General features: G+C 38.3%; 1 pseudogene; it reads right to left on the reverse strand.

Moving 5' to 3' along the window:
• Nucleotides 1–5,715: 5,715 nt before the first annotated feature.
• Nucleotides 5,716–6,125, reverse strand: LOC106990068 (ATP synthase subunit f, mitochondrial-like; annotated as a pseudogene).
• Nucleotides 6,126–7,132: the final 1,007 nt, after the last annotated feature.

The following is a 7,132-nucleotide window of genomic DNA, read 5'->3' on the forward strand; positions in this document are numbered from 1 at the left end:
CTTTGCTTTCTTAATATCAGTACATAAAGAATTTTTCCTTTTCTTTTTAACTGAATGATTTTTTAAAATATTTATTTATTTTTGACACAGAGAGAGAGACTGAGCATGAGTGGGGGAGGGGCAGAGAGAGAGAGGGAGACACAGAATCAGAAACAGGCTCCAGGCTCTGAGCTGTCAGCACAGAGCCCGACGCGGGGCTCGAACTCATGAGCTGTAAGATCATGACCTGAGCCAAAGTCAGACACTCAACCAACTGAGCCACCCAGGTGCCCCTCAGCTGAATGATATTTTTATATGGATGTACCATACTTTATTTAATCAGTCCCCAACCAAAGGATGTTCAGCATTTTTCAATCTTTTGCTATTTTAAACAGTGCTTCATCAATGAACTTTGTGTCATTTTGCATTTTGTGTCATTATGTGTGTGTATCTATAGGAACTGAAATTGTTGAATCAAAGAATACATGCATGTATAATTTTAATTTTTTTAATGTTGATTTTTGAGAGAGAATGAGAGACAGAGCGCGAGTGAGCATGAGTGGGGCAGGGTCAGAGAGAGACAGAACACGGAAGTTGAAGCAGGCTCCAGGTTCTGAGCTGTCAGCACAGAGCCCAACAGGGGGCTCGAACTCACGAGCTGTGAGATCGTGACCTGAGCCTAAGTCAGACACTTAATGACTGAGCCACCCAGGTATCCCTACAATTTTAATTAATATTATGCAATTGCCCATTAGAAATGTAACTAATTTATAACATACAAGAGATATAATAATATTCAAACAATGTATAAGAGTTTCTATTTCCCACAGCCATGTTAACAGGGTATTGTTTTACATTTCTCCTATTACAAATGAGGCTAAGCTTCTTTTCATGTATTTAAGGCCAAATTGCATTTCCTCCTCTGTGACTTGTTTGTTCCTATCTTTTGTCCTTCCCCAGAAGAGCTCTGGGTCCTCCTCCTAGTGCAGAAGAGAGCCAGTGGCAGGAATGGCCAAGGGCTTTTGAGAACAGAAATACCTGAAATTCAATTGTTAGTGAAGATTTTTCTATTGAATTATTATTATTATTTGTTTCTTAGCAATTGCTGTTTGGAAGATTTGTCTGTCATGTATGCATTGCAAACATTTCCCCCAGCCCCATTCCTCACAGGTAACCACTACTAACAGTTTGGGATTAGAATAAACAGATTAGTTTGGTATCGTTAAAATTTTTTTCAGAATCGCTGTCTCCTATCCAGGAATAAGATCTGTTTCAGGCTTTTCTAACCTCATTTATTGTTTTTTTAAAAACATATATTTATTTTGAGAGAAGGAGTGAGAGTGTGCTATCAGCATAGAGTCTGATGTGGGGCTTGATCCCACAAACCATAGATCACGACCTGAGCCGAAATGGAGTTCAGTGCTCAACCAACTGAACCATCCAGGTGCCCCTGTTTTTGTTTGATTCATTATTGTGCTTATAGCGGTCTTGAACATTTCTTCTATATTAATTTCTAGTTATTCTGTGGATTTTTGTTCTCACATTTTCTTTTTGGCTCAGAAATATCCTCTCATCTTTCTCTAGTTCAATGTCTTAGTGTTCTGGTATGTAGGTCTGTCACTCTGTAACTGTTCGGAACTTCTTGGGGGAGGAGTATCCAGATGCTTCACGTGGCCATTGGTCGTTGAAGAGCAAGAGAAAGCCCAGTGTGGCTCTTACTCATTACTGTCAGGTTGAAGAACTTCATTCCCTTTTGAATTCTGTGATTAGGAAGAAAAGGTTCCAATTCTAAAAGTATAATTCTGGGGGCACCTGGCTGGCTCAGTCAGTTGGGTGTCTGACTTCTGCTCAGGTCATAATCTCACAGTTCATGGGTTCCAGCCCCGTGTAGGGCTCTGTGTTGACATCTCAGAGCCTGGAGCCTGCTTCAGATTCTGTGTCTCCCTCTCTTTGCCCCTTCCCTGCTTACCCTCTGTGTCTCTCAAAAATAAAGAAACATTAAAAAAAAATTTTTTTTAAAGTATCATTCCTTAATATGAAAGGACTAGATGCTTAAAATGAAAACACAGTACAAGTATTCCAGTTTACTTCAAGTGGGTTAAAACATAGACAGTGGGCTTGAAAGTTTTTCCTTGGATCGATATAGGCTGTAAAATAGAATTATTTTTGTGAAATCAAGATGTTGTTTCTAATGATCACATTTCTAAAAAGTCTACCTCTTATACAAAGAAATGTGAACCTTAATTTTACTCTAAGTACCAGTTGTTTTAGAGAGTAAAAACCCGTATCAAGTTAGTTCTGTGCACTGGAACATTCTCCATTCTCAGAACTGGTAAAAAACTCTTGACATTAAGACTTTTAATTGGTCAGATGATCAGCGTTAAGGCAATTGCTTATTCTGCGAGAATTCCGATGCACTAAAAACAAATAACAGCAGCAACACACCTTGGGGATACATCTCACCACCTCTGGATATGGCAAAATGTTATGCTTGTCAATACCTAGTCACCCTACTTTATCAACCCATAATATACATCATTTATGTTTATACGAGCAGCTATGAGTTTTCATGAATTATGCCATACCTTTTAGTTTATGTTCAATAGGAGTTTCCAAAAAAAGTTTTATTTGTAATTAAAAAAACCCACCTGTGATAGTATGAATTCTGAATAAGTTGCCCTTTTATTCTTGCCTTCTCCTTCTTCTTTTGAAATTCTTCATCTGGGGTATTTGCCATCAACCCCAGCTTTTCACGAGGTCTGTTGGGCATGCCCCTTTGCTCACTATGTTGAGAACATGTTTTTCTGCGAGTGACTGATCATGTGGCAAGGATGTGGCTTCTGCGCATCAGAACATGGTAGCTGGTTTAGTGATTTATCTGATGGGAAATTCTCCCTGGAGGAGTAATGTTGATGATGTCCCTCTTATTCAGCTACCTCTGCTTCATTGAACACAACTAAACCAGATTTGAAAGCAAACGGGAGACAATGTGGTAAACCACAGGCAGAAAGACAGAGCTCTTGAGTATTCCTGACCAAATAAAGGCCTGACAAGGAAGAATATGTGTTGACAGCATTTCCTAGGACACGCTTCAAGGATCACATTAAAACATTTCCACAGGGTACAGGCTTCAATCAGCAGAAGGTGTTCTTGTATCCCAAGTACCACAGGGTCGAGTTTTCCAATGACCCCAGCATAACAGCCAATATAGGGGTTGCTGGAGCAATTAAACAGATTTCATTAAGTGTCAGCAAAAGCTCCTGGCCAGCTATTAGAAAAACTTTTATGCATTATTACAGTCAGGTCCTTCCAAAAACATCCAGGCTAATCTAATTGAATTGGGTATTGCAGTAAGGAAACATTTGTTAAAAGAGAAGATTTGTTCTTCTGCCTTATGTGACAACGTTTTAGGAGATTCTTCTGCTTTCTTCAATTTGTAAAATATATAAGTGGCTGGGTTAAACACTTCCCAAGGACACTCTCCAGACAGAGGTATATACTCTCTTCTAGAAGTTTTACTGACCTTTGGATTCATATTTACCTAATGTTAATTATCTACTAAGTTAGGCATTGAATTCCGACAACTCTAGCATAGCTATTGTTCTCTCAATTTTATAATTGAGGAAAGGGGGACCCAGAGAGGTTAAACAAGTTATCCCAGATCACACAGCCAGTAAATGGGCATAAACCCAGGTTGAATCATACAAGCTAATTATATTCTCTCCTTACATTTTTATATGTTTTTAAAGAGCCATTGGTATTATGTTGGGTATGTATCATGGTCATCTCATTACTGAAGCCAAATTCTATTTGATGTGAAAAATCTTTACGCTGATCACACTTACTGGGAATTTGTGTATGGAAAAATAAAACTATTTTTTTTTTTTTAAATCCTGGTTAGTCTGCTGTATATTTTCCCATTGACTTTACCAACGTGGAAGAAACGGGAGCAATCTGAATATGAAGCATTTCTGCGAAGACAAGAAGCTGGGATATTTGCACTGTGGCCATTAGCTCACAGTACTTTTCAGAGATCATAGCTCTTATTTTCCTTTCAGAACTCATGGGGTGCTGGAGAGAAGCATGATAGAAGAGACAGCATGACAGACAAGAGACTATACACAATTTGGTTTCTCTTAGAGATGCTCTGGGTTGTTTGATGGTATCTCCTTGATATTTCAGTCTTGAGAGTTCACTGAACTCAGAACATTGAAAGGAGACTGTCTATTCCCTTCACCTTAAGCTATCCTCAAGTTAATAATACGGAATAGGCAAATAATTATCTTAAAAACTACAGAGAAATAAGTTCCCCAATTTCCCTGGTAATGTATGCGTCCTAGTGTCAGTATTTATTTTTAGCTAGTTATTTTTTTTCTATATTATTCATTTCGTTAGTTCATTATAAACACATTAGCAATATCATCTTACTAGATAACATACCAGTAAAAGTCCAGTGGCTGAACTATCAAAAGAACATATAGATATCTGTAAGTAAATAGAGGCTATGGAAGATGCAAGAAAATTGTGTCAAATGTCTGTCCCTGAAAGTTGTTGATAATTATTCAAAAGACTCACATTTCTTTGCTTAGCTAGTTATTTTTTTAAAAATAGTGTCTAGAACAGTATCTAGCACATGATAGGCACTTAAATACTTAGTGAATGGAAGAACAAAACATGAATCCATTTGTTATCCTCAGAGGAGATAGAATGACACGAAGCCTCCTTGTAAAAGTGAGATAAATTGAGACTAAAGGAAAATTGGATAACAATCAGTGTAAAGTGGTGAAAAATGCTCTTCATCTGTACGGGCTTTGCTGTCAGCTCGGAGCCTACTTTGGGTCCTCTGTCCGTGCCCCCCCATCCCCTGCTCACACTTTCATTCTCATAAAAATAAATACACATTTAAAAACAAATAAACAGGGGCCCCTGGGTGGCTTATTCGGTTAAGCATCCAACTTTGGCTCAGGTCATGATCTTACCGGTGCCTAAGTTCAAGCCCTGTATCAGGCTCTGTGCTGACAGCTCATAGCCTGGAGCCTGCTTTAGATTCTGTCTGTCTCTCTCTGCCCCTCCCCTGCTTGCGTTCTGTTTCTCTCACTCAAAAATTCGTAAACATGAAAAAACAAACAAACAAAAACCCCCAAAATTTTGAAACAAAATTCTTTCAACAATAGAAGAAAATACATTTTAGTAGTTTTGTGATTCAAATAAAACTCACGATTAAGTATACATGGGAGGAGAATAACAACAAAGGCATGAGAAGCAGTAATAAAAAAAAAAACCTTTAGGACACTATTATAACATCCATATCATTCTTAGACTTGATGAAAGAAAATGCCGTATTGGAATCTTGTGTCTCAAACCTGAGCTTTGTATGCATAAAAATGATCCCTGGCTGTATAACAAAGACACTGAAGTCATCTATATCGTAATTTACTGCATGATTCAAAGACTAATCCCTAAGAAGCACATGTGTGGTATAGAAAGCAGCAGAATAGAAGATTTGAAAACAGAACTGACACTGAAACTAACTGACCAAAGGAGACAGAACTTAGAGTCTGAAACTAACCATGTTAGTGGCTCGTTAGATTTTGTTTATGTATTTGTTTATTTGTTTCTACGTGCCAGTCATCTTTTACTGGGTGTTACTTCTTAATTCGGACATGAAAGGATTCAAGGGTGCCCGGCAAAGGCTATGGTAAGGAAGGTAGAATGTGCCTCCACCCTGGGCCCTCTTCAGCAGTACTTGTGTAGCTGCTTATGTTTGAGTCCCTTGTTAAGAATGACAGTCGCTGAAAAGCACATAAGCTGCCAGCACCATAGAAATCCTAGAGACGCCCCCTTTCCTCACATTGACATACCTGCTGTAATACAGTAGCAACCTCTTTGAAACACTCCAACAGTGACGTTAGGGGTGAAATCCCTCATCCGTATACAGTCTGGCAACTCTGCTAGTTTACCATCCATGAGCTTTTTCATCTTCACTGGTGCAGATGATGCCATCTTGGAGTTCTGGGTGTCTGGCCAACTAAAAATGTAAAAAGTCACCATTGTACGGAGGACTTTAATAGGACCTGGAGTTTCACAATACAGTGTATATTCAAAATGTCCAGAATACAATCCAGAATTACTCAGCAGACAAAGGAGCAGGAAACTACGACCAATTCTCAAAACACAATCAACAGATGCCTACTCGGAGATGATCCAGATGTTGAAGTTACCAGGCTTTAAAACAACTATGATCACCCTCCACAAAGTGGAATCGAACACATGTGAAGTGAAGGAAAGATAGCAATTCTGAGGAGCGAGATAGAAATCATAAACAAAGAGCCAAAAGGAGATTTTAGAAATGAAAAATGTAATGTGTGAAGTAAAAGTGAGGCCACTGGATGGCAGAATTTAAAGACTGATCAATAGAAATCATCCAAAATAAAGAACTGAAGAGAAAATATCTTTAAAAAGTGAACAGATCATCAGGTACCTACAGGATAATATTTTGAGATATAACATGTGTGTCATTTCAGTCCCCCAAAGAAAAAGAGATTGGTTCAGAAAAAATATTTGAAGAAATAATTGCTGAAAACTTTCCAATATGGTGAAACATATAAGGTTACAAAATAAACTCAAAGAAAACCATACCCAACACATTATAATCAGACTGCTGAAAACCAGAGGTAAAGAAAAAAAAAATCTTGAAAGCAGCCAGAGAAAAATAACACACTACACAGAGCCTAGAAGACAGTGGAACAACATCTTTAAACTGCTTAAAGAAAAGATCTGAGAATTAACTGAGACTTTTACATCTAGTGAATATATCCTTTGGGAATGACAGTGACATAAAGATATCCCTAGACTAAGAAAACTAACAAAATTCATTGCTGGCAGACCTGCTCTCAAAAAATGATAAAAGGGAGTTTTTCAAGCTAAAGGCAAAAGGTTCGAGAGGGAAAGAGGGAACGGCAGGAGTGAAGGAGGAACAAACACACGTTTGGATACATGTAACAGAATATTTTTTTCCTCAGAAGTTACTTCAAAGCTGTATGACTGCTAACAGCAAAAATGTAAGATTGGTGGGGGTTGCAATGCATGTAGATGCAGTAATGTAAGCGGCAACTACAACATAAAAGGGGGGAAGGTTAAAGAGAGACCTAGG

The sequence above is a fragment of the Acinonyx jubatus genome, chromosome C2, assembly GCF_027475565.1.
Source record: "Acinonyx jubatus isolate Ajub_Pintada_27869175 chromosome C2, VMU_Ajub_asm_v1.0, whole genome shotgun sequence".
Lineage (NCBI taxonomy): Eukaryota > Metazoa > Chordata > Mammalia > Carnivora > Felidae > Acinonyx > Acinonyx jubatus.